At 44.7% G+C, this 27234-nt stretch overlaps 1 long non-coding RNA gene across 1 annotated transcript in view; it reads left to right on the top strand.

Annotated features, from left to right (window-relative positions):
• Window positions 1-27234, top strand: part of LOC146867175 (uncharacterized) — a 144750-nt gene that overhangs the window by 6515 nt on the left and 111001 nt on the right. The window contains exon 2 of the long non-coding RNA XR_014966071.1: window positions 4149-4196. This is a non-coding gene — a long non-coding RNA (uncharacterized LOC146867175). The remainder of the gene's footprint in view (window positions 1-4148; window positions 4197-27234) is intronic.

The following is a 27234-nucleotide window of genomic DNA, read 5'->3' as shown; positions in this document are numbered from 1 at the left end:
GGCCCGTAACCTCGCCTCCGTCCCTTTATGCATTGCCCCTACACCTCCTCGACATTCTTTTCTGTCCGACTCTTCTCCCTCCTTTCTCTCTCTTCTCCCCCTCTCTCTCTCCTCGATTTACTCTCCACTTGAATCCTACCCCCCCAGTTTTGACCTTACCTCTAGCTCTTCTTTAATCTCCCTCCAATCCGTTATTACCGTTCTCCTCATTTTTGTTTCCTCCCACTCTATATCACTCAATTTATCTCCTCCTCACTTAACAGCCCCGAACTCTTCCTCTCCCCCTCTTCCAAATATGAGCCGAACTTCGTGTTTCTGTTAATGTATAAATGAAAGCCCTGTCCCAAGTAAATGTATAATTGACAGCCCTGTCCCTTGTAAATTACCCTTCTTTTGCTCCCTTGCCAGCTTTTACTTTTTCTGTGTTAACTGTCTTTTTCTGTGTTAACTGTTTGTCCTGACATTTCTTTTTTCTCCTCATGGTAATAACTGTTAGCCTATTTGTGTATTTAAGAATTGTTTCTAATTTGCCCTGTCTGAATATTATTACCCCTTTGAATCACCTGTACTGACTGGAATGAATAATACTCATGTAAAGCGCTCTGATACCCCCGGGTCTTGCCAGCGCTATATAAAACTTTTCAAATAAATAAATAATGTAGCCATAATACGTTATCAGTTCTATGATTACACTGCGTTTGTTTTAAAAGATGTTTAATTTTGGTATCAATGTTTTTGTACGGCATGTAACCATAGAAACATTATTTTTGTACAGGTGCATATTGTTTAAAGAAACTGGGAATTGTGTTTCTTATTATATTGTTTTGCTTTGATGTTTTAATTGCAATGATTTTTGTTAATCAATCAATAAAGAATCAATCAACAACAACATGGAACCATTGTCCGGCCGCATCTTTCAGTTAAAAACAAAAACACTTCTGGGGTTGTCCTGAAGCTCCCCTTGCTCTTGCCGGAAATTTAGTCTGTTTGTTTCTTCATCAACCCCTAGACTTTCTCAGATTACCTTTTTACCTTTTTAGGTCTCGCCTGAGCCAGCGCTTTAGCGCTGCTCTGGCGAGAGTTTTAGTAAGCGGGTTTTGGAAATGCTAACTAGTGGCTTTTTTCAGGCCTCCAGCTTGCGTTCGCTATGTCGTGCACGCGCACAACTGGCAGGCTTTTCTCCCCCTCTCTCACCCGCTCCTTCGCATGGCAGGCTTTCCTCCCTCTGTCTCACCCGCTCCTCCCCATTACTAGCTAATCAAACCGCAACAGCGAGACATGCCACTGCGCAAGCGGGGCGCTTCCAAGCCATATGTTTATTTTACTGCAGGCTTTCCTCCTCCTCTCTCACCCTCTCCTCCCCATTACTAGCTAATCAAACCGCAACAGCGAGACATGCCACTGCGCAAGCGGGGCGCTTCCAAGCCATATATTTATTTTACTGGTTTGTTTCTTTTTGCAGACCCTCTCTCCTTCTACGTATCAAGTCTCTGTGTCCTTTCAAACAACCCCCATTATCTCTCGGCTCCTCGTTACCACCGATCCCGTCCAAACGCAACTGCGAGACATGCCACTGCGCAAGCGGGGCGCTTCCAAGCCCTATGTTTATTTTACTGGTTTCTGTTTCTTTTTGCAGACCCTCTCTCCTTCTACGTATCAGGTCTCTGTGTCCTTTCAAACAACCCCCATTATCTCTTGGCCTCTCGCTACCACCGATCCCGTCCAAACTGTCATCTTCTGTTACTAAACACAACGTTGTCCCCTCCCCTGAGTGCAGACAAAAACACTTAAAGGGGAAGGCCGACTCCAGACCTGGTATCAGAATGCTCATCACTCCTCCTTTCCCGCATTGCCGAGCTGCTTTCTGCCCTTCAGGGTCCGTGTGTCTCTGCAGGGCCCCGAATTACTGTGACGTTATCTACACTCGCTCAATCACTCTCATGGCACCGCGCTCACTTACTGATAAGATGGCCATGCTACAGCATTTAGAGAAACAGCCTTCTCCAAACAGAGCCTGCAAGTTCCGTTTCTCTCACAGATAATATCGACTGATCTCGTTATTGATTGAATGCTTTCAGAGGTTTTGTTTCCTGAAGGGCTTGATAAAGGGATAAGAAAGGTGACAAAAGATTGGTACTGGGTCCGGTAGATCTAATGGCCGCCTCGTGCATCAGCGCAGTCTAAGATGAGGCCGAAGTGTTTGGCAAAAACATTAGATTCACCAACGACTTAATTCCTCCCCTATCTCGAATCTGTCTTTAAACTTACCGGGCAATTTAGTCTTCGTGTCACTGATGTTTATCACCCAAATGTGCCCCTATGAGGAACTGCACTCGGAGACATTAATCTGCTTCTGCTTTCGAACAAAAAAAAGCATTGGCATAGCCAATAGGTCTCGCCTTTGGGAACTTATAAGTGTTTAGACATTCAACAGTTGATGTTGTTGCCCCAAGGAGATTGTACTGCATAACTAAATACTTATAAGGTTCCATAGGCGAGATATATTGGCTATGCCAATGCTTGTTAACTTCAGCATACGTGTAGTACTGCCAGCATTAGCAGACTGGTATGCAGCCGGAGTTTCACCTACTAGGAGCCAAATAGTGAGCCTAACCTTCAGAGGGGCAATTACTAGCCCTGGTGGCTTTTTCAAAGTTTATGAGAAAGGCCTCCAGGTCTTCTCTTAAATTTCAGAAGAGTAATGATGGGACCGGGGTACCCTTTACTTGGTTTTGTGTAAAAGCAGTGGATAATTGTACTTGATTGTCTGATAAATGCTGTAATTGGACTCCCTAGATTTTAATAGTTTGCTGCCTGGTTGATCGTTCTTGATCTGAGATTGTAGCTATCTTTTCAAAACTCATTCTTTGTTTTTACTGTCTCTCCATTAACGGCATCCAATTTTACAGTCTTCAAGACTTCTTGATCCTTCTTCTGACACCAAATCTGTTAGGGTCCCGTCTAGTTTAGCATAACTAACATATTAGATACGATTGCTGGTACTTTTACAATGGAGAAAGCAACTGTTTTCATTCTATAGGTTTAAGGAAAATAACTTTGTACCTGATCTAGAGGTTGGCAGATGGGATAATCCATTACAGATGTGGCTGACATTTTGTCTGCCATTTTACAAGTGCCATAGGATATAATGCTCTTGAAATACGGCGGATGGGATATTTGTTAAGTTTGTGACGGAGTATACCATCCCCCAAACTCTAATAATTGTATATATGTTATTCCACTGGCATTTCTTTGCTATTTCCTGGAAGTGATCCCCAAACTTCCCTTTTAATCTTCTTCCTTCAATGATTATGGCCTTGTGTTGTGGCTGACTTTTGGCACTCCCGCCCTCAGATGAAACAAAAACCAGAGCTCAGGTAGGCTTATTAGGTTTTCTCACAGTTATGTGGTTTTCTTTCTCGGCCACTCTCATTATGAATCAGGTTGATTGGCCACGTGTTCTCAAGCACCTATTTCTTTAGATCTACAAACGTGATAAGCAATTTACACATTTTGGACATCGCATATTTTCTTGCTACATCACCATTTATGTCCATTAGCCCTTCATGCTTGGGTTAGCTCTTGGTGCTCTTTAGCTATTGTGGATTGTTAGCCCATTGACACTCATTAGCCCCTTGGTGCTCATCTGGTTAAGTTAATCTTCTTTTACTTGTTTTTTTTTTTACTGTCCTCAGTTTCTCCGAAGTCTTCATTTAATCTTGTATCCCACCTCCTCTTCTCCCAGTTAACTGATGGACCCAATTTGCACATGCTTCACTACCTCTGTGAGCCACACTCCTCCAGGAGTGTTGCAGTAGCCCAACGCTGATCTGGTCGGGACTGGGAGGCACTCAGCTTCAGGGGTATGGCTCTCTGTAGTCACTTTTACGAGGAACCAGTTCCCATCTCTCCTGCGACTTCAGCCACCGCCTTCAGTGTGGGCTGAGGTCCTGGTACAGTGGAAGCTAATACCTCTTCACCTCTTCGGTCGCCCGCATTTGTCCTTCTTTTTTTGACTCTCTCCTCTAGCTGTCAGCAGAATCCTTGGAGAACAGGGAAGGAAGTCTCTCTGTATTATCCTTGTTGTTCCTCTTTTGGTTTGTCGGTCTTCTCTTCCTCAACTTACTCCTTACTTTCTCTTTTCAAAGGTCGTGCAGCGTCCCATGTTCTTAGCTGCAGGAAGATGACGACATCAGGTAAATTCCCCTTTTACTCTCTTTTACAAATGTGTAAATGGTTCCGGAAGAAATGTCTGTCACTAAAATATAATCTAGGTGTGCAGAGGTAGAATACCTCTCATATCATCCAACAGCTATTAGCTTCAGAATTACTAGAGTCTAAATTCACTGAGGATTTTTAAGCCGCCTTTATCAAAATGATGAGAATCACAATTTTCAATGAAATGTTAAACATCAAATGTCACATTATATTTCGTATAGCAGTGGATATATTTTTCTGCAGTGCTAGCGCAATGGCTACTGGGAAATTATAAAGTCTAAAACTGCATGATATGAATAAAGAGGGGCTAGGACAAACCAATTATTTATATCAGTACTGCTTCTCAACTCTACTGTTGGAAGCTGAGCAGGGAATCTGCATGTGGACAGCTTCTTATGTGATCGTCTTTTATAGAAAATACCTGGAGGAGCAAGATGGTGGCAGCTTAGTGTACGCCCCTTCGGTTCCTGCTCTTCGGTGAAAATGAGGAGGAAAGGAAATAAAAACTTAGTTGTCATTTAGTGCGAGCTGTTTGACTTAATTTATTTTTTAATAGAAATGTGCCAACGGTACCTGCGTAGCAGACTGGTTGTGGTACGTCTGTGGGTGAGTGAGACTGTTCGGCGGCTCACAGGTGTAGTCGGTGGCTTGCTTGGTTGTCCTTCTTGCGGATCGCAGGGAGTTTGAGGATTCCGCCGAAGGGAAGCAAGCCAGCGAAGGAGCGGGCCGAGTCTGCGGCGCTAGCTTCAGTGTGGGCTGTCATGCACAGCAGGAAACCAGTGCCCAGATGGAAGACGGAGGAAGCTTCCACACCGGCTGCTGGAAGATCTGATGTCAGTGTGGATGAACCAAAGTGGGAGCCCCAGGGAGTGAGGACAGTACAGACTGCTACCGATGGGCCGAAGGAGAGACAGCCCTCAATCCCGGAAATCTTCGCAGGGAAGGTGCTGGGACAGTCGGCAAGAAACTCTGGTAGGTCTCTTACCTCTACATTTGGTCCTGTGGTGCACGTGAAACAACCTGATGGATACCCCCGGAACTGTTAGCTCTGATACAGCTTCATCCCACAAAAAGAGAGTAATATCGGGAAGATGGGATTGTTGCAGGAAGGATGTGGAGAAACTAGATTGAAGGGGGAGGACATTCGTTTAGTACAGTTGGCAGATGTGGCAGCTCAGGCTGTAAGTCTTCCAAAGGACTTAGGAGCCCGCACCAAACGAAATCAAGGGGCTCTAATACAACAGGGAGGATCTCCTGAAGAAATGGAAATGCTTTTTTCACTTATTAACAAGTCAGATCTTTCCTGTCTAAGTGAGGAGCTGCCAGAAGATGATTCTGCCCAAGATACCTCAGGGGAGGCTTTAATAGTAGTATGACTAAACCTTCTACACAAAAGCCATTGTTCATGCTAAATAGGTGAAAATGAGGAACTGAAAATGAGCGATAAAGGACTGGGATTAGATTCAAATATCACTGTGCAGCTAAATTGGGATTATTCTGCCACATGTCGGATATATAATGAAAATGATGTAGAGAAAATGGATAACCCGCAAGGTGGGGTGCCAGTAGACGCAAATCCAGCAGGCACTCCCACCTTGGACTTAGTTTACTCTACACTGAAACAGATGCAAGCTGAAGCAAGATCTGAGCACAAAAGAGCTCACCTGGCCACAAAAAAATACAGAGAGCAGTTCGTAAAGTGAATAAAATTTGTTCTCAAATGGCGCGACGGATTTCAGCTGTGGAGGAATGGGCAGAGGAAGCAACCGTCAGCATCGCAACAGTGGAGAAAGAGCAGAATAATCAGGAATCTCAGCTGGTAGATATAATGTGGAAGCTGGAGGATTTTGAAAATCACCAACGAAGAAATAATTTACTGTTCCTCGGCTTGGCAGAGAATGTGGAGGGAAATGATATAAGGTCTTTTATGCTGAGCCCAGTGGGAATGGGAGGCAGAGGTACAAAGGGTCCACAGCTTTCCTCTAATGTCTAAGAGTACTCAATCCCGACATGTGGAGAAGCCTACAGCAATTCTGATTTATTTAGCAATTTTTTTTTTATACGACAGGCTATTTTGAATAAAGCAAGGCCAGAGGCAAAGCAGTCTCATGATGGGCATACATTGTTTGTCCGACCTGACTTCTGCCATGTGACAGTTTGCACCCTTTCAGCGACTAGGTTGTGAAGTGTTCTTGATGAATCCGGCCCGCCTAAAGGTTATATTCAAGGAAGGGCATGGACAATTTTGTCAAAAATGAAAGCTCAAGAATTTTGAAAAGAGATTTCAGATGAGGCTTAACCGGACTGATGCTCATGGACGCTTCACGTATTTAAAACCCCTCTTCTTTTTTCTCTCTGTCCTTGAGGTGAAGGTACCGGTATATGTATTTTGAAAGGTGTTATTTTGAGAGGGTTTCTTTTTCTGGTTTCTCTGTAGAAATTAATAGAGGGATTGGTTGGCTGGGTTGGAGCCGCGGAGGTGGGGTGATGGTATGATATTAGGTGGCTGTTAGACTTGGCCCTTTTTGCAGGGTCATCCCAGAACTTTTTACCTTCCTCTGGTATTTTTTCTGACCTGCCATTGGTGGTTTTAGCACTTTATCACTGCTGTTCAGTGTTAAAGTGCATGTGCTCTCTATGGTAAACTTGGTAAGATTGGTCGACACCTGTTTGGCGTATTTAATTTACCTATCAGTCCCTTGTAAAGTGGTATCTCATATACCCAGGGCCAGCAAATTAAATGCTATTGGTGGGCTTGGAGCGCTGCTTGCGCCACCCACCAAAGTAGCCTTTCAAACCTGTCTCAGGCCTCTGCCATTGCAGAGCCTGCGTGCTCAGTTTTACTGCCACTGTGACGTGGTAAATAAAATGGATGCCACGTCCGTGACTCCCCTTTTACTACATATCAGTCACCCCTAAGGTAGGCTCTGGTTAGCCCTATGGGCAGGGTGCGGTGTAGGTAAAAGGTAGGACATGTGCCTCAACTGTGTGGCATGACCTGGTAGTGACAAACAGCCTATTTGGTTTCTCATTAGGGATTCCCTGACATGTGTTTCGGTGGTAATTCCTGATATGAGGGGTGGCGGGATCAAGTTTGGAATAGTGGTGATAAATGCTGGTAATGATGTGCGCAGATTTTTTATCACTAATTTAAAAATGCCACTTTTGGCAGTGGGCATTTCTGAGTGCTATGTGTTTTGGTGCCTACCTGTTGTGCATTGCATGTCTGGCTCTGGATGAGAGGGGCTGGGGAGGTGCAGTGGCTGCTGAGGGCGTGAATAGGCTTGATCTGCATTTGGAGTACTGGGAGGAGTAGCACCTGACCCTGAATAGGACTGTGCCTGCCCCCCACAATTCTAGCTCCACCTCCCTGTCGTGTGTCTGGGGCCTGAGCCTACACTAACAACGGGGAGTGTTGTGCACTTGACAAGTGCCCCCCAGAACTGGTTTGGACTGAGTCCAGGGCCCTTTACCAGGGCAGAACAAAGACGTTGGCAGTATAAGTATTGGGGCTGTGACCCAATGTCTGGTAAACTGGTGCTTACAAGGGACTTGTGGCCGGCGGGCTGTTGGACTGCCAAGAGGAACCGCCATGGGACCCAGTTGCTGTCTGAGGGATTGGTGGGGCTACCCTCTGCTGGAAGGCCCTGCGTGCTGGCCTGCCTGTGCCCAGCTATGCCCTTGTGGAGGTCTGGCAAAGAAGCGCTGCCTGCTCCCTGTTGGTGACTCCGGGTGGGAGACAGGCTGAACGCTTTTATTTTTCTCTTGATCTGCCCTCTAAAACCAGCGCATGGTGAGGGCTCCGGTTCCCGTGACCTGAAGCGCCTGGGAAGGGCATTGTGCCCGTAGTGGTGTGGAGAGCGCTCTAGGATTTCTGTGCCCTGGGGGTTTGGAACTCTGATGTGGGCTTGTGTGGAATAATTGCTTGGCAGGAGCAGAGAGAGAAATCGAGTTATGACCAAGAAGCATACGGAGACCTCCTCCCGTAGTTACCAGAGGGCCAGAAGTCAGGCAGAGGCCCAGCCTGACTGCAGGAGGGGCCCGTCGCAGTAGAAGCTGATGCCACGGGCAGGACGTGCCTGTAACCGGAAGTCAGGTGGCAGTTGTCTGGTTGTGGGCGATGTGTTCAGTGCGCTTTCCATGCGGTTGAAGAGCCGCCGGCGTCTCCACTTGGGGAGTCTGGCCAACGGTGAAGGATCCCGGGCATGCCGCAATGTTGGGGCAGGAGCTTTTTGGTTGCTCCGCACTGGGGGAAGCGAAGCTCCCCCTCGCCCGTAAGGGAAGAAAAAGCAGGTGAGGAGCCGAGTCGGCGTAGCCAGGGCATCAGCTGCCCCGGCTGGTAGTTGGCAGCTGCCGGAGTGACTCTTGGCCCCAAAACCCTACTTTTGGGGCAGAGGCCTTGTTGATGGTCTTGACAATAAGGAGTAACCTCAGCAGAGGCCCCCCCACTCCCTACTAAGGAAGGGGAGTAGCTTAAAAGTCCCAAAATGGGAACGAACTACTCCAGACTACCATGCAGTCCACGTGGTAAGCGCATAGGCGCTGGGACTGCCGATTGGGGGGCCGGTGGGCTCCCAGAGATATTGTTGCACCTGAGCAATTACATTTACACCTGAGAAGGGCTAATGGGATGTTCACCGTGGTAGGTGTTACTGTGGTGCACTGTTGCTAATTAGGATATATGCCTAAAATGCTATACTGTTTGACCTCACGACTTCCGTCTAACGCCTCTTTCTCCCCGCTGCCCTCTGCATGCCCCTCTCTGGATGCTAGCGCCGGGACACCTCCGTTGGAGGTAGCTGTCGCGCTTTACAAATGATTAAATAAATAAATAAAATACTAAGTATAGTCCTACCTGTGGTTACTGGGTGTGGGATAATTGTGATGTTTGTGACTACGATATGTGCGCTGCTACTGATGGTTCATGCATAATGTGTTTGTGCTAAGTGTACCCTTACCAGTGGTTACTCGTTTTCACTAACTGTGAATAATGATGGTAATGACAGTGGTCCGATTGGCCCTGTAGTATTTATAATCCCTGTAAAGTCCTACCGAGTGCCAGGTGACACAGTGTATATATGTGATATGTTCTAATATGTTTTATGGATAATACAAAGGCTATTTTTGTATAACCTTGTGTGGAGTTTCTTTTGTGGTGTGCCGAGTGTGTCGCTGCTGTGTGAGTGTATTGCGCAAATGCTTTACACATTGCCTCTAGGATAAGCCTGACTGCTTTGCCAAGTTACCAAGGGGGTGAGCAAGGGTTATCTTTGGTGTGTAACTCCCTTGCCCTGACTAGAGTGGGGGTTTCTGCCTGGCTTAGGCGTATGCCCTAGCCAACCAGAAATCCCATTTCTAACAGTGGCATCACCAGAGTAATTGTGTACCCATTTCCTTGTGGTGAGAGGGTGGATGGGGAGGGTTGGGGGGAGGGACGGGGTTTGGTTGGGAGGTGTTCTGGGAGGGTGGCAAATGGGGGGTGGGCATCCAAGCAGCTGGAAGGATTTTTCTATCCAGTAAGGTAGAGTGCAGGCCATGTTTTACACAGATAATAGATGAGTAATTTGAGAATAGCCTCAGTTAATATTTGTGGTTTAAATAACCCTCGAAAAAAGCAAGAGGTGAACGTAGATTTACAATATTTAAAAGCAGATACTGTGTGCATGCAGGAAACCCACTTTGAAGGGGTCAGAAGACACATGTTAGAGATTTCCGGTTATCAGGAGATATGTAGTACTTTACAAGAGACTCGCCCATGTGGTGTGGCTATCCTTGCATGAAAGGGAAGGTTTCGATTCTCTAAAGCTAAGGCAGACAGGTATGGTACATGGGCCATCCCAGAATGCTGTTTAACAAGTGTCTCCTTTACATTGTGAATTAACCTAGCTGCACCCCCATGTATGTGGGGTGTGTCCCCCGGGCACTGGCTTGCATTTTCCCAAAGGGTTTCAAAAGTTATTAAAAAAATAAACCAAAGTACTTCAAGTTTTTTTCATCAGAGTTCAATTGCATTGTTATATCACAACACTATTTTTTCATAATCAAACGTTTGAACTACATTTCCCAGAATGCATTGTAAGCGGTTTACATTATTCATATATCCCAATGCATTTCAGCCGGCATGGCCTTCATCCGGGGATAATCTATAAATTCAAATAAACCTATGTTCATCAATAGGAAGAACTACTGGGTTGATATATAATCACAGATAAGGTGTGCGCAAATAAAATGAAATGTGCAAAATGTAAAAGTGTTTCAGAAGGTTAAAACCTGTGGTGAAAAACCGATATTGAACGTACCGGGTGTTATGTGGATTCAACGGTAAAGAAGTCATGGATCGCATGCTGTGAATAGTGATCATATCACGGCGTCAACCATAAGCGGTTAGTTGTCACTCCCAGCTCACAAAGTGATACGCGTGCGCCGCTATGCGCACCCCGAGAATTTAAGTTGCCATTCACATTAAGCGTGTTCTTAAGGTAACTTACTTGTAAACCTGAATGCTTGCAGGTTTCATCCAAAGTCGTGGCGTGTGTGACACGTTTGGTGGTTGATGATCCCGTGGTTACTGCGTGAGTCAATTACGTTTTATGCGGAAGTGAACTTCTACCTACCTGCTGTCATTTGTTGGCTCCTGTCGTTACGGGCTGGGCTTGGCTCCGCCGTTTGTCTTTCCTGGGCTTCCCTTCAGCCGGGCTTCACTCAGTGGACTACATCACCCAGCAGCCCCGCCTTCCCGGGGGACGCCGTAGACGCCGCTTTCGCGCGCCAGGAGGCGCTTAAGGCTGCGAGTGGTGCCGAGGCCCCTGGGAAAAACTTCTACCTACCTGCTGTCATTTGTTGGCTCCTGTCGTTACGGGCTGGACTTGGCTCCGCCGTTTGTCTTTCCTGGGCCTCCCCTCCTGCCGGGCTTCACTCAGCGGACTACATCACCCAGCAGCCCCACCTTCCCGGGGGACGCCGTAGACGCCGCTTTTGCGCGCCAGGAGGCGCTTAAGGCTGTGAGTGGTGCCGAGGCCCCTGGGAAAAACTTCTACCTACCTGCTGTCATTTGTTGGCTCCTGTCATTACGGGCTGGGCTTGGCTCCGCCGTTTGTCTTTCCAGGATTCCCCTCCAGCCGGGCTTCACTCAGCAGACTACATCACCCAGCAGCCCCGCCTTCCCGGGGGATGCCGTAGACGCCGCTTTCGCGCGCCAGGAGGCGCTTAAGGCTGCGAGTGGAACCTCGTCCCGCGGGACGTGCGCGGGATGCGCCGGGAAAAGCCCGGGACAAGGGCGGGACCGTCTGTGGCCGTCCGGGGCCGGAGGAGGCCGGGCTGGGCCAGATCCTTGACATTTGGCATCTGGCCCTGGGACGTATGCTGTGAACTGTGCCATAAGATAAGTTATACGTGACTTTCGAACCTAAACTAAGTGTGACTATAGTGTGGGGGGTGTTTTTTCGACTGTGTATTAGCGTTCTACCAGCGTATGGTGGGGTGCACAAATGTCTAAATCTATGGCTATTCCAAAAGGGGGGCCTGGGACTTTGGATGCTTATCTTAAACGGGCTGAATCTGCTGTTGCAAAGGAGATAGAACTTGTGGAGAGAAGGCTATCTCTTGATCCATCTGGTAACAACAGTAATAATATGAACTATATACCAACAATTGTTTCGACGGGGAGTATTCAGGTCCCCGTCGACTCTGTACAAAGCCCTGATACACTTCCAAACGGTGCTCACACACGGGTGTTAAATACAACAAACACTTTTTGTCCTATTGTACCTAGCCCGCCACCTTCCCCTCCTAACACACTTACTAGGCAGGCATGGGCAGAACTCACTAGCAGAGCCAAAGTTCAGCAGAAGAAGCGGAAGGCAGATAGTGCCAGTAAGGGTAGCAAACCACACGCTAAACAAGTTAAGAAAAATAATTCCACTCTTGGCTTGGGTTGTCTAGTAGAAAGCCAAAAGACACAGGATAATCAATCTAAGTCACATGTAGAGGGTAACTTAACGCCATCTGTATTAGACAAACCCATAGAGGGTGACCAAATGATGAGATTCTTGGGAATCTGGAGGAGCGCCTCAAGGCTCTTATTAATCCAGTCATGGAAAAGCTAGAGCTAATTGACCATAGATTAATGGCCCTGGAAAAACAGGTATCAATCCAACAGGGCTCCCTGATAGAGACTAAATCAATAGTAACACGTCCTGTTAGTGCTCCTACACAATTACCAATAGTCACCAGTTTGAATGTTGGAGCGCTTGAATCTAGTGACCCTGTAGTAGCCCAATCGACTATTATCCCGAATATTCGCGAGGTATCAATTCTGATTGCGGTGGCCCCAGGGGTAGTATAAACCGTACAGATTTTATTCTCCAGAAGCATAAAACACTCCATCTTCCCCCTGAGGCGTGCCCATATTCTATCATCTTGGCTAATGTCCCTAAAACTTCGGATGGTAAAGAGAAACATTGGTCTACAATTAAGAACAAAGTACTCCACTACCTGAATACCAGAACGGTGTTGGGCGAAAACCTTTATAACAACTTTAAGATGGTCAGAAGGGTGGACTGGGTGGGTGAGACAAGGAAGGGTTTGGAGGGAGACTGTGTAGTTGTCAACTTTGCCTCCCCCCAATTAGTAGATCATATCCTAAGACAGGCAGGATCGTTGAGGATACACGAAGATCGTATTAATATCCTGCCCTTGGGGTATTTCTACCCTCCCTGCCCGACTACAAGAAGGAGAGATCAGGTTCCTCGACCAGATCCTCACGCTAGATTTATACCAGTTAGCAATAGATTTGAGGTGTTGAGTTCACTAGATAGCAATGATTGACTTGAACATGGACAGTATTTAGATCCACAAGGAACCCAACCGGTCAACCTCCCTGGAGTGACTGTTTCATTAGAAGGTGGCCCTTATGGTGAAATCCGGCTAGCGCCGATTGTTACAGCCCAGACAAGAGGTTCAGCTAACATTAATAATCTTGTACAAGAGGTCTCTCAACAGGGTGATCAAGTTAATGGAGACTTGCAGGAAGTCTCATTATATGGCTCCCAAGGTAGGGATGATGATAACGTTTCCACATCCTTAGTCTCCTGGAATGTGGCAGGGCTTAGGAATAAAGTAGTGTCATCTGACTGGTCTAAGTTCCTCGACAACAGGGATATTATTCTGTTACAGGAAACTTGGTCGATTGTTTTAGATCATAGACCTGGTTATCTTAGCTTTTATGTTCCAGCTGTCCCTAGCCTCCATGGAAGAGCTAAGGGGGGACTCCTGACATGGATAAAACAAGATAGTAGGTATAATTTAACTCAATTGGATTCTAAAAGCAATGATATCCTACTCATCCACGTTCAGTGTCCGGGATTAAAGGATCTTTTTGTTTTTAATATTTATGCCAGAGGACTGCCGGGGGGTAAATCCTCAAATACGGTGGAGGAGTTAGATCTGCTCCTTGATACATATTGTAAAGATGGTAATGTTATAGTAGTGGGTGATTTTAATTGTTGTTTCGAACCTTTAGAATCAAACCACATTGACCTTACGTTAGAAGAAGATTGTTCCTGGAACATTCCCCATTTGACACTTCCACCAATAAAAAAAAGGACTTTGGCTGCACTTCAGCTAAAGGTACTTTGTATTGGACAAGGGCTACGTGCAATTAATGGTAGATCAGTCTCTGACAAACATGGGACTTTTACGTTTAATAATGGACTTCGAAAAAGCCGCATTGATTATATACTTACTAATAAAGAACATTGGTCTAGTATTAAGGATATCATAGTGGTGGAAAGGGTGGAAAGCGATCATGATCCCCTACTTCTATCATTCAAACTGTTCAAGTTTAAGTGTCAGGATGTTCCTTTTAGGATGACGGAAATTGTCCAATCTAATGATTCCAGGCGTGTCAAATGGGTTAATTGTCTACGGAATGAGAGTCTGATTTTACTTATCAGGAATTTAACTATTAAGGCGACCAATGCCCTACAAAAATGTTCTGCTCAGAAGGAGGACATGGGTAAAGCAAATATAATCCACACTAATTTTTTTTAACCAACTTAGGTTTTTTTTTTACTAAACAGACCCATGTTAAATCCAATAAGCCACCTAGAAAAGAGGATCAATGGTATGGGAAAACATGCAGGACTGCATACTGGGCCTTGTCTGATGCAGTAAAAACAAAAGACATAGCTCGGTTTAGGAGTGCGCGTGCATCTTACAAAAAAGCTCAGTACGATGCTAAACGTGCTTGGGACCAGGATTATTGGAGAGATCTCCACTCTGCTAGCAAAGAACGATCAATGTGCACCTTTTGGGACATGGTCAGGTGGGGTAGGGGGATAAAAAGAGAAGAACCAACCAATTATGTGCCACCTAACCTGTGGGTCTCGCATTATGCATCCCAGTTTGCATCTACTGATGCCCATGAGGGGAGTAGCGTGGATATAACCCCCTTGAAATTCGAGTTAAATGAGGTACGAAAGGTACTGAATTCCATCCCTGGTGGTAGAGCACCAGGTTTAGATTCGGTTCCAGCAGACCTCTTTATGCATGACAAGGAACTTTGGGCACCCTACATTTTATGCCTTGCTAACTGCATTTCCAACGGTCTACCCATACCAAATACCTGGAAGGGCGCCCAGATCATTCCGGTCTATAAAAAGGGAGAGCGCTCTGACCCAGGAAATTATAGGCCTATAAGCCTGATCGATTGTATTCAGAAGGTGGTAGCTAGGCTTGTTTTACTAAGAATTCAGGGATGGATTGAGGAGGGGGAAGTTTTGTCTCCACTCCAGGCAGGCTTTCGTAGCCACACAAGTACTATAGATCAGGTATTTAGGTTCTTGTTAATATACTGGCGGGTGGTTCAGTTTGGTGAGGGTATGTTATTTGCAGCCTTTGTTGACCTTAAATCCGCTTTTGATTTGGTTCCTCGTGCAAAAATGTGGGCAGTTTTTAAAGATCAAGGTATGCCATTAGATATTTTAACTATTTTAATGAAATTACATGAGGACAATTTTGCGCAAGTTAGATGGAATCAATCAGGCAGCGTCACAGATAAGTTTCCAATTGACAGGGGAGTACGCCAAGGGTGCGTTCTAGCTCCGACTCTTTTTTCTTTATACATCAACAGAGTGATCAACTACTTTAAGCAAACTCCTACTGATGCCCCAAAGTTGGATGATAAGTTGATTTCTCTGCTGATGTTTGCAGATGATACCTTATTAATCTCCAAGACACAACAGGGCCTACAAAAAGCCATTGATGTGTTTGAGGTCTTTTGCAAAGATTATGGGCTTATTGTTAATGTAAACAAAACGAAGTTTATGGTTTTACACAAGTCCAAATATGTTAGAGGGAACGTTCTAATGAATGGATCTAAATTAGAGCAGACTAAAGTCTTCTCATATTTGGGTATAACCCTCGCGTCGAAGCTGGAATGGAAACCGCATTTAGCCCAGTCGATAATAAAGCATGCTCAGCTAACTGGTGCATTAATAAAAGAACTCCATTTGTCTCATACTAGACCTATGATACCACCACTTAAAATATATGATGCTAAGATAGGCTCGGCAATTCTTTATGGGGCTGAACTGTGGGGTTATAGTAACCTTACTCAGATGACTAGGGCCCAAAACAAGTTCTTGCGTACAATTACTAGCCTTCCAGCATCCACTCCCCTGATTCCTCTTTATTATGATCTAGGGGTTATGCGCCTAGAGGATATCGCACGATACAGACCTGTGGCCTACTGGAGGCGGCTCTGGGTTACCCCAGAGCTCTCTCAGTACGCCCAGGCTTTTTTGGATGTTAGGGGAGCTGATAAGGCGCAAAAGATTTTATGGATGCGGGAGGTCAAGCTACTCTATTCTGCTATGGGCCTAGCAAGTCTATGGGAAGGTCCTACGGTACATACTTTTCCACCTAGAAAAATCCTAAAAGATTTATATTGGCGGGTGGTGACAGAAAGAAGATTTGGTTCAAGCATTGGCCCATCATCAACTTCGGACTATATGGCACTCAAGGACAGGCCCCTGTTTGAAAATTACTGGGATTATATTACTGTTGTGGAGGATAGAAAGAGATACCATCAATTCAGGGTGGGCACCCTTCCTATCAACACTTTTGTTGCTAAATGGCGAGGAGGCCTTAACCCTGGCTGTCCCTTTTGTCCAACACAGCGGGAAAATATTGCACACATTTTGTTTATTTGCCCAGAGTATAAAACTCCAAGGCGGGTCTGGCTTAAACCTATTTGCCTTCTATTGGGTCTTCAGACAGGTGTTGAGGCTTTGCGGTGTCTCAAAACTAATACTTCTCAATCTGTGATTATTGCTGTTGCAAAATTTCTCCATTGGATTTGGGTAATTCGTGCTCATAAATTACGCTTTACTTGATTTTTTAGCTACTTTTTAACATTTTATGACTTTTAGGAATGAGTCGTTTGTCTGTACCTGTTGGTGCTATATATGCCATCTTTTGTAACCTATGATGAAATTATGGTCTTTTTCCCTCCTTTTTGTATTTTCTTTTTCATTATAGTTTAATATATTAATGTTGTCTTTTATGATGAAAATCGAAATAAAGACTTGAAATTGAATTGAACCGGTGTTTAAAACAATTTGCAAAGGTGCAGGGATCATTCAAAGCAGAAATAAGAATGAGTTAGGCGGCCATATTGGACTAGTGTTACTATGGTTAGTGAAGTGTGACTGGTATGAGGATAAAATCAATATGGTGAAGATCATAGTGATGTGTGAATAATACGAACAGATAATTCTAGATGGCATTGAAAGCATTTGACAATTATGGATAACATAGGAAGTGACATAAAACTATAGATAACATTGAAATTCCATGCGTTCATTCATTCCATTGGGTTTTAACGAGTTCAGATTCTAAATCCAATAGTTCTCTCGTTGTAGTAGATGGTTGTGATTTTCTCTTCCTTCACATCTTTCATTTATTTCCAGGACTCAAAACCTTAATTGACTAACATTGTGGCCAACTTCAATGAAGTATCCAGCTACTGTGTATTTGACGTGTTTGGTTCTAATGTTACTCTTATGTTCGTTTATTCGTATTTTTCTTTTTCTTTCTGTTTGTCCCACATAGGTTTTTCCACAAGGGCACTTGAGAAGATAAACCACGTTAAACGTATTGCATGTTGCATTCACTTTTAATTTGATTTTGTGTCCCTTCATAGGATGTGTGATGTATGATCCCGTTATAACATTATGACAATTATTGCAATTCCAAAAAGGGATGGTTCCTTTATAGGTGGTTTGCGGGAGTTGATTAATGGGAATTTTGATCATTTCACCCACGTTTTTTCCCCTGGTGTGAGCAAAAATTGGTTCCTGATCAAAGAGGTGATTAAAATCCGGTTCTAATGTAAGTATTGGCCAATGTTTTCTGATAATTTTTTGTATGGGCCGCTTATCGTCGAGAATTTGGACACTACTGTCATCCGATTTTTTGTCGGTTTATCTTTGGAACGTAATAATTCCTCTCTTGATTTAAGTTGGCATCGGGCTTTAGCTTGCGTTAATACTTGTTCTGGATATCCTTGTTCTTTGAATCTGTGTAGCATATTATCTATGCATTCCACGCTTTTCTCTGGGTTGGACACTATTCTTTTCACCCTCAAGAGCTGAGTATATGACAAATGGTGTTTTAGTGACTGTTGGTGGAAACTTTCATACGAGAGGGTGTTGTTTCTGTCAGTTTCTTTTCTATATAGGTCTGTTTCAAAACCTGTGGTGGTTTTGGTGATTTTAACATCCAGAAAGGTTATGTTTTTTTCTTGAATATCATGTGTGAATTGAATTCTGTTGTCTACCTGATTGAGTTTAACGATTAGATCATTGAGTTTCGCCTTTCTGCCGTTCCATAGTATGAAAATGTCGTCAATAAATTTTACGAAGATTTGTATATGTGTTTTCCATGTTTGTACTGGCAAAATGTTTTCCTCTTCAAAACGGCTCATAAAGATATTAGCGTACGATGGTGCGGCGCAATTGCCCATCGAAGTTCCAGTCTTTTGTAGAAACCAGTCTTCTTTCCATTTGAAGTAACTGCGGAGTAGAGTAAACTGTAAAAGCTCCATCAGGAATACCTTTAATCCTTCCTCATATTCAGTGTGTAACAGTGTGTGTTCCACTGCCTCTACTCCCAGTTGATATGGAATTGAAGTGTTCAATGATTTTACATCTATAGTACATACTCGTATTGTTTCATCCTCAGTGATGGTGATTTGATTGATTTTATTTAAAAAAATCTGTCGTATCCTTTATGAACGTGCTCATTTTTACAACGCTAGGTTGTAGGTAACGGTCTAGAAACTTGCCTACCGGCTCGTGCAGGCTTCCTCTTGTAGACACTATTGGGCAAAATGGTGGTTTTAATGGGTCTTTGTGTATTTTGGGTACCATATATATATAGTCGGGCTTTTCGGACTCCTTTGTATCAAGAATCTTTTTACTTTCTCATTGATTATTCCTTGGTCATAGGCTTTGTGAACGATTGATTTTAGCACCTCCAGATACTGTTGTGTGAGATTCATTTCAAGTTTTATGTAGGTGTCTTGATCCAATAAATGGGTTTCCACATCAGTGTTGTAGTGACTGGAGTTTAAAACTACTAACACTCCCCCTTTGTCAGCTTTTTGACAAATGATAGTAGATTTCTGTGCTATTGACTTTAAAATTCCAAATTCTTTCTCTGTGAGATTATTCCGTTTAGGTTTTCTCTGAAAGTTTAGTTTTGCGATGTCTTGTTTTACAAGTAATTTAACCCCTTCCATGCGGGGCGGATTCCCCCGCTGTGCTGAGCGCTGCTTGCGCGGGCGTGGTCATGACGGAACGGTTCCGTCATGAGCACAGCTCAACCGACGCTCATGACGGAACCGTTCCGTCATGAGCGCCGAAGGGGTTAAACATGTCCAGGCTTTTGTGGCTTATGAGGGCCATGAAGGTACTTTTCATTTTCAACCCCTTCAGTGGTCTTCTTCAGTGACCGAGCTGTCTGTGACCACATTTTCAAAAAAGTGACGCAATCTCAATTTCCTCATTAGTTTAAAAAAGCTGATGTCTAATTCTAAACCATTGGTGTGAGTGGTAGGTACGAATGACATTCCCTTTTGTAATGTTTTCAATTCTAGATCAGAGAACTGGTAATCTGAGATGTTTATAACTAGATTGTCTATTGTCCTCCTTTCTTTCCCTTGTCTTTCTTCGCCGTGATCGTACATGTTTGCGGTTGTGAACGGCAACTTAAATTGTCGGGGTGCGCATAGCGGCGCACGCGTATCACTTTGTGTGTTGGGAGTGACAACTAACCACTTATGGTTGTCACCATGTTATGATCACTAGTCACAGCATGCGATCCATGATTTCTTTACCACTGAATCCACATAACACCTGGTACATTCAATATCGGTTATTCACCACAGGTTTTAACCTTCCGAAACACTTTTAAATTTTGCACATTTCATTTTATCTGGGCACACCTTATCTGTGATTATATATCAACCTAGTAGTTCTTCCTATTGATTAACATATGTTTATTTGAATTTATAGATCGTCCCCGGATGAAGGCCATGCCAGACGAAATGCATTGGGACATATGAATAATGTAAACCGCTTACAATGCATTCTGGGAAATGCAGTTCAAACGTTTGATTATGAAAAAATAGTGTTGTGATATAACAATGCAATTGAACTCTGATAAAAAAAACTTGAAGTACTTCGGTTTATTTTTTGAATAACTTTTGAAACCCTTTGGGAAAACACAAGCCAGTGCCCGGTGGACACAACCCACACACATGGGGGTGCAGCTAGGTTAATTCATACACACTCTGTTTCTGGGGACTTCAATATAAACATTGAGGGGGCTGGCATAAAAGCAGGTGTTAAAGTCTACCAGTGGCTTAAACCCAAGGTATTTTGGTCTTTGACACAGCTTGCAACGATTCATGGGATGCACGATGTGTGGGCTGAGATCGAGCTAAAGGATCCTGGTTATACTTTTTACTCGGCACCTCATCAAGTACATGTTCATCTAGATTATTTCTTTATATCTAAGGGGTTGTTAAAAGCCTCTCAAATACATAAGTACCCATGGGTAATGTCTGATCATAACCCCTTAATTTTAGAACTAGATATACAATCCCTTCCAAATCTTATCAGGGGTTGGTCTTTTGAGAGGGCCCTGTTGATGAGGATTACATTAATCATTTGAATAAGTTGATCCCATTCTTTATGGCCGAAAATATAGGGAGTGCCCCCACGGGTATATTAGGGATGCTTTTAAAGTGGGGGTGCAATGGGAAACTTCTAGGTGTAGCTGGGTGTGACAGAAAAAGGAGAAGCTACAACTGCAGGAACTCTATCAAGCCTTATCGTTGGCAGAGATAGGGTTGGTAGAGGCTGTATCAAGGGGATTAGGGAGCAAAGAGGCCCAGCTGAACGTTGCACTTACCAAAGCTGCTAAAGTAGACATATCGATAAAGAAAGCAGCGGATAAGTATACAGCTTGGAAAAACAAAATATATGAATATAACCAAAGAGTGGGGCACACATTAGCACTTCGTGCAAGACAGCAGATGATCTACAGCAAGATTAAGGGAATTTCTGATCCAGACAGGACACGGGCAGCATTTCAGAACTTTTACCAGCAGCTATATGCTGAGGAGGCAGTAGAAGCTGGGGAAATATGGGCATACCTGGATCAAGATACCCAGAAAGTCCTAAGTGCAGAGGATCGTGAGTTTTTGGATCCACCCATTCCCATAGAGCATGGGTACTCACAAACTTTCTCTCGAGGGCCAAATTTACAGTGTGGTTTCTGGCCGAGGGCCGCACTGGTGGGGGCTGGGTCATTGGGGGCGGGGTCAGTAGGGGCGGGGTCAGTGGGGCGGGGCTATAGGGGGGGAAAATATCACTGCCGTTTCAAAACATTACTAGACAATGCTGTATTTCCAAAGCAGATGTAACTACATGGAGCACATGTTTATAATGTTTTTTTATTAGCAGACAATAGCAATCTTAAGTGAGATTACATGGCAATTTGCAGTAACCGGATATTCAGCACATGCCCAGTGCAGCACAGGCTTCAGGGTCCCAAAAATAGATATGTTAAAGACAAACACTACAAACTTATTTTACATTTCATGTCACCGATTAGTTTTCTTCCACCCATCCACCCTTTCAGTCATCCATCCATCCTCCCTTTCTCTCTCTATCAACCCTTTCACTTAGCCATCCTTCCTTCCACTCACCCATCTACTCATCCACTCATGAATCCATCCATTGACCCTATCACTCATCCATCCTTTCTCTCATCCATTTATCTTTTCACTCCTTCACTCATCTATTCATCCTTTTGTCCACCTACCCTTTCACTCACTCATCCATCCTTACATCCACCCTTTCACTCATCCGTCCATCCATTCACCCTTGCACTTATCAATTCATCAATCCATCCATCATTTCACTCATCCACCCACTCACTCATCCACCTTTTCACTCATCCATCCTTTCACTCATCCATCCACCCTTTTACCCATCCAGCTACCCTTCCACCCATTCATCCAGCTATTTACCTTTCCTCTCTTCACCCTCGATGCAGGAGCCATTCCAGGACTGGGACAGAAGCCACCCAGGGCGGAGACAGGATCCACAACAGGGGGGACAGGAGCCATCACAGGCGGGGGTGGGGTTACAGGAGCCACCACATGGGGGGGCAGGAGCCATCACTGGGGGGCGGAAGAGCAGGAGCCATCACAGGAGGGGGAACAGGATCCACCAGGGTGGGCATGCAGTATTCTAGTATCTTGGTCTCTTCCAGGGTGGGGTAGGGCTCCTCACCCACTCCTGGACAAAACAACAAGAAGACAGGCTCTCTTTCAAAAATGTTAGTTTTGCCATCCCCCACTGTGATGTACAGTACTTAAAGGAGATACTTCAAGAGAACTGATTTAACTGATTGTCCGCCATACTTTGTTAATCTCTGTGGGTGTGATTGTGCCATTTCTTTTTTAAAATTACATTATAGACTGCATGTTTGAAGAACCGAGGTTTGCTTACAATTTAGTGACAGTAATTAAGCTCTGTGAAGATAAACACGTGCTGCCTCGGGGTAATCCGGGCCTGCTCTAGGATGTTTGGGGCCCTGGGCAGAAAAGGAATGTGTGAGGCCCCTCTAAATTGCAGACACATTACGCATTCAGGGCTGAATAGATGTCCTTGCTCCTGAAGCGTCCGTCCCTCCTGCTCAGTCACCTTCAAGCACCTCTTAACAGCTCATCAAGGGCGGAAGGTGCGAGGGCTGCCATCCCGCAGTGCCTCTCCAATGCTGCTGGGGATCTTAGCTTTGGCACTGCATGGAGTCTGTTACACCTGACCTCAACAGCATTGGAGTCAAGCAGGGAGGTGGGTGGAAGCTGTGCCGGCACGATCGGTGCCCGGTTAAAATTGCGGACAAATGGCGTCTAGTAAAGAATCCTTCAAGGACAACGGACCGCGGGCCACCAACGAAGGCCGGGCGGGCCGCCAGCGGCCCGCGGGCCATACTATGAGTACCCGTGCCATAGAGGAATTCACATCTGCCATATCTAACTTAGGGGCTCATTACGATGGCGGTCGGATTTGATCCGCCCACCACCGTAGCGGTGATTGGGTCTGACCGCCATGCATGCGGCAGTCCCGCCTATACAATTATGATGGGACCGCCTCTGTTGTGGTCGGATTCCGCACCTTTAACATTGCGGCGGAGAGTGCTGACAGCAGCACTGCCGTGATGTTAAAAAGAGCATGTTGTGCATTTCACTGCCCTACATGGCAGGCACTACTCCGTGCCTGCCATAGATCCTTTAATTTGGCGAATTAAAGGTAACTCCTTAATTTCACCAATGCGTACGAAGGGGTGGGAAACTAAGGTTTTAGCATATGCGGATGACCTGGCAATAGTTACCCTGTATCCCGTTAGGTCAGTCAAGGAAATTGAACTAGAGGCCGATCAATTTGGCTGAATTTCTGTGTATAGACTTAATCGGGAGAAAACTCAGATAGTTATTAACGGCAATGTGCAATGTTATGACAGGCGGGTAGAGCTGAATGCAGTATATTTGGGGGTTAAGGTTATGGCAGATACAGATAAAATTGTGGAGATTAATTTAGACCCTCTGATTAGTTAAACTAAGTGGAATTGCGGAGATGAAATAATCTTAGACTTACTTTGATTGGGAAGAGCAATTTAGTTAAAATGATGCTTCTACCCAAAATGTACTTTTTCAGAACCATACCCCTTGAGGTTAATAATTCTTGGTTTAAAGCTTTGGATTGGATGCTTGGAGATTTTTATGGGCCTATGCCAGACCTCAGAGAGCATTGAAGTTTTTGACCCTCCCAAGAGAATGGGGGAGCGTTAGGCAGTCCTGAATTTCCAATTGTATTATTGGGCCCCAGCGTTGCAACAGATGGCTGTTTTGTTTTATGGCAAAAGCAAGGAGCATGTCTCAAGTAATGATTCTCCCACATGTTATGAACTTTGGATAGAGGATGAAGTCAGAGGGTGCCTGCAGCATCAAGTAGATTTTGGATATTTCAAAAGAATGAGGTTCAAGACGCTTCTTTGTGCATATCGAATTTGGTCCACTGTTCGAAAAAAAGTAGGGATTGGCCGCTTAAGCTTTTATACACCCCTCCAAGAAAATTCCCTTTTGCCGGATATATTTCATGGTGCCCATGTTAGATGCTGGAAAGAGCACGGACTGTCCATTGTTGGAGATTTTTTCGGTATGATAATGGTATAACCACCTTTTAAAACTGTTAAAAATTATTTCAATTCAGGGAAATATTAGTTTTTTAAATATCTGCAAATCAAGGACTTTATAGGGAAAAAAGGAGATGGGCAGGGAAGGTTGTCTAGGGTAGATTTGTTAGATGTATTAACTGAGAAAAAGCCATCAATCAGGGTTTTATATAGGGTGTTGGATAATAGGATGGGGGATGATATGGGCAAGCATGTCAATCGTTGGAAGGTAGCATTGCAAATGGTCAATGGGGATAGTGTTACATCATTAGATCTGGCCCACTCAACTTTAATATCAGCCAATCTGCAAGCCCAACAATATAAAACATGGTTCAACCTTTATATTACTCCGGTAAAAATGATTGCCCTCGCTGTCAGTTTTATGGAGCGGACCTAGTCTGCCCGAACTAATACTATTAGGGAAACAAAAGGAAAAGATCCCCCCTCCCCCTTGTTCAATCTTTTACGCTTCTTGCCATGGCGGTATTAAGGTTGTGCTTAGCAAAAATTGGCTTGATCCTCCTCCTCCTCCATCCTGCAACCAATGGTTGGCGCGACTGCTATCTATCTATCATATTGTAATGGCAGTGCATGCTCGGAAAGGTAGACGGGCTAAAAAAAGCGGTCTGGAAGCTTGGGCCCGAATGAGGGAATGGATGGTCGCATACTCGGAGGGTGGATGGTTAAGGACTATGGTTGAAGGTAATGGGGGGGCAGAGCAACCTGTGATATGATATGATAGCAGGTAGTGAGGCACATTGCACCTTTTGGGGAGGGGTATACCCATATAATGTGAGGGGGTGGATAACGGAGCTCATTGAGCTTTATATTTTTCTATGATGAAACATTTAATAATGGCTATAGAATGTTAAGAGTTCCTTTTTCTCTTTAATGTATTGCTTTCTATTTTCTTGCCTGATTTGAATATTTTCTGGCTTGGTTGGGGTGGTTTGGGTGGGGGTTTGCGGTTTGGGTTAAAAAATTATGAATTTTCAATAAAGAATTTTTAAGCAAAAAGAAATATATATAGCAAATACCTATCCTTTTGCTAGACTGACAAACTTAGCTTTAGAAAGTTGGTAATTAACCTGAGATCGATGAACCTGACTAACAAATATAAAAAAAGATTTTTAATTCAATATTTCTAAACTCATCTCAACCACTGCTGGCTACTGTGGGTGGTTCCCCAGAGAAATGCATAATAAGTGCAAATGGCACAACAACAAAAAAGATAAAACCTACGGACACAACACAATTCCACACCTATTTAGAAAAATTCAACTAAAAAACTAATCAGTGAAACAACAAAAACATGATTGAGGTTAAGGTGGGTAAGACTTGCAGGTCTCTCTGGTAAAAAGGTTAATCGACTTTGTTAGGTCTCGCCTGGCGTTAGCAGTGCGCATGCACTGCTCTCGTCATGCCAGGACCTCTTGTAATCAATTCGAAGTTCAGTGTAGGCTCCGCCCCCTGTTTCTATTGGCTTGCGCCATCCTCCATGCTAAACGGTGGCTCACGATTGAAAAGGAGGCTTCTTAGTCCCTCCTTGTTGCCGCTCTGTCCAGCTTTTGGCCCCACCCCCTGGACTGGATCCTTTACTCGCGGCGTGAGACGGTCTTCTTCATTAGAACGCACTTTATTTTTCACAATGGCGACAGCTTGTTCCTACTGCAGGCACGACGTGTTTTCCTCACCATGCCTGCTTTCACTTTCCATCCACTTCACTTTATCTCCTGTGCCTTCCCCCAACAACACTTCATGCCATCGTAAAATAGCCGCAGGCTTGTCCAGCTCTCATCGCCGCACCCTGCGTTGTATTCTTTAAATATAGTGTCCGGTCTTGCTTTTGTTCTGTGCTTTGTGGCTCGCTTTGAAACATACTTTATCTTTCAGCAGTGCGCTCATGAAACAGGCACCACGCTTTATTTGAATTATTACAACGTGGCATGCCAAGGAGTATCTTTAAACAAAGTGGCCGTGCTTTTCTTTTGTTGTGCACGGCGCAATTAAGTTCATACTTTCACTTTCAGTGTGAAGCTCATAAACGTGCGCCATGCTTTAGTTGGTTTCGCCTGGTTTAGAACACTCCTTTTGGATCACTGCTTTTGCCCTCAGCAGTTAAAGGAATCATGATGCTAATTTGAAGTACTGCTTACAAAAATTGCTTGAAGAATGTGCGCTAGACAAATGTAAAGTGCACCATTTTGAGGGTGGAGGTTGGGGAGGCATTGCTTGTGTTTTTTCAAGATCTCATACATTTTCAGCCTAGAAGCCTGTTTGCAAGGGGCGACGGATCCCGGGCTGACACACAGCCGCATTATATCCCCCCTCATTCTGAGCTGTATTTAGAAAGCCCGAGGTGCAAAAGACAGGTGCCTTGAATTCAATGGCCATTAAAATATTCCTCTGTCCTGACCCCGGACCGACGGGGCAGCTGTGGGGGTATTACTGGAATGAAGAGCCGGTTGCAGACTTTCGCAAATGCTCCTCTGTGGCTTTTACCCGTGGCCCGGCTGGAGTGCTGACCGGAGGTTGAGAAGTGTCATGCAGCGAAAGGGGAAGTGCACCAAAACGGATGTATGTGGTCTGAGGTGAAACACAGGCAGCCCGAGGCACCCAAGCACCGGATAAAAATTATACAGAAGCCTATGTGCGTCTATGGTATGCGCGTGCCCGTATATCATGAGAGGGGGAGGGCTTTGCGTGTCTGTATAGGAGGGCGGCGCAGGCCTGTATGCTATGGGACAGTATGTGTGCCTGTATGCTATGGCACTGTGCGCCTGCCCCTATGGTATGGGGACTGTATGTGTGTTTATCATATGGGGACTGCACGTGCTCGTATGGGATACTAAGTGTCTCTGTGGGACTGTGCTCATGCCCGCATTGTAAGGGAACTGTATGTGTATGTTATGGGCAATGTGCACCCTATGGGACTGTGTGGGTGTCCGTATGGTGTGGGGGCTGTACATTTGTTTAGTATGGGGATTTTATGTAGATATGTGTAGTATGGAGACCCTGTGTGACTGTATGATAAGTTAATTTTACGTAGGTATTTCTGAAGTATAGGGGTTACATATGTGTCTGTATGGTATGGGGAACTGTAGGATGGTAGGTCTGTCTCCGAGGTTTGAAGATGAGTATGTCTTGTTGCTTTTCGAATGTATGTAGGTATGTGTGCCTAGATGGTAGCGAAGGAACGGATGC

This window comes from Triturus cristatus, chromosome 1_2 (genome assembly GCF_964204655.1).
Source record: "Triturus cristatus chromosome 1_2, aTriCri1.1, whole genome shotgun sequence".
Lineage (NCBI taxonomy): Eukaryota > Metazoa > Chordata > Amphibia > Caudata > Salamandridae > Triturus > Triturus cristatus.
This window is presented reverse-complemented; position numbering and strand designations above follow the sequence as displayed.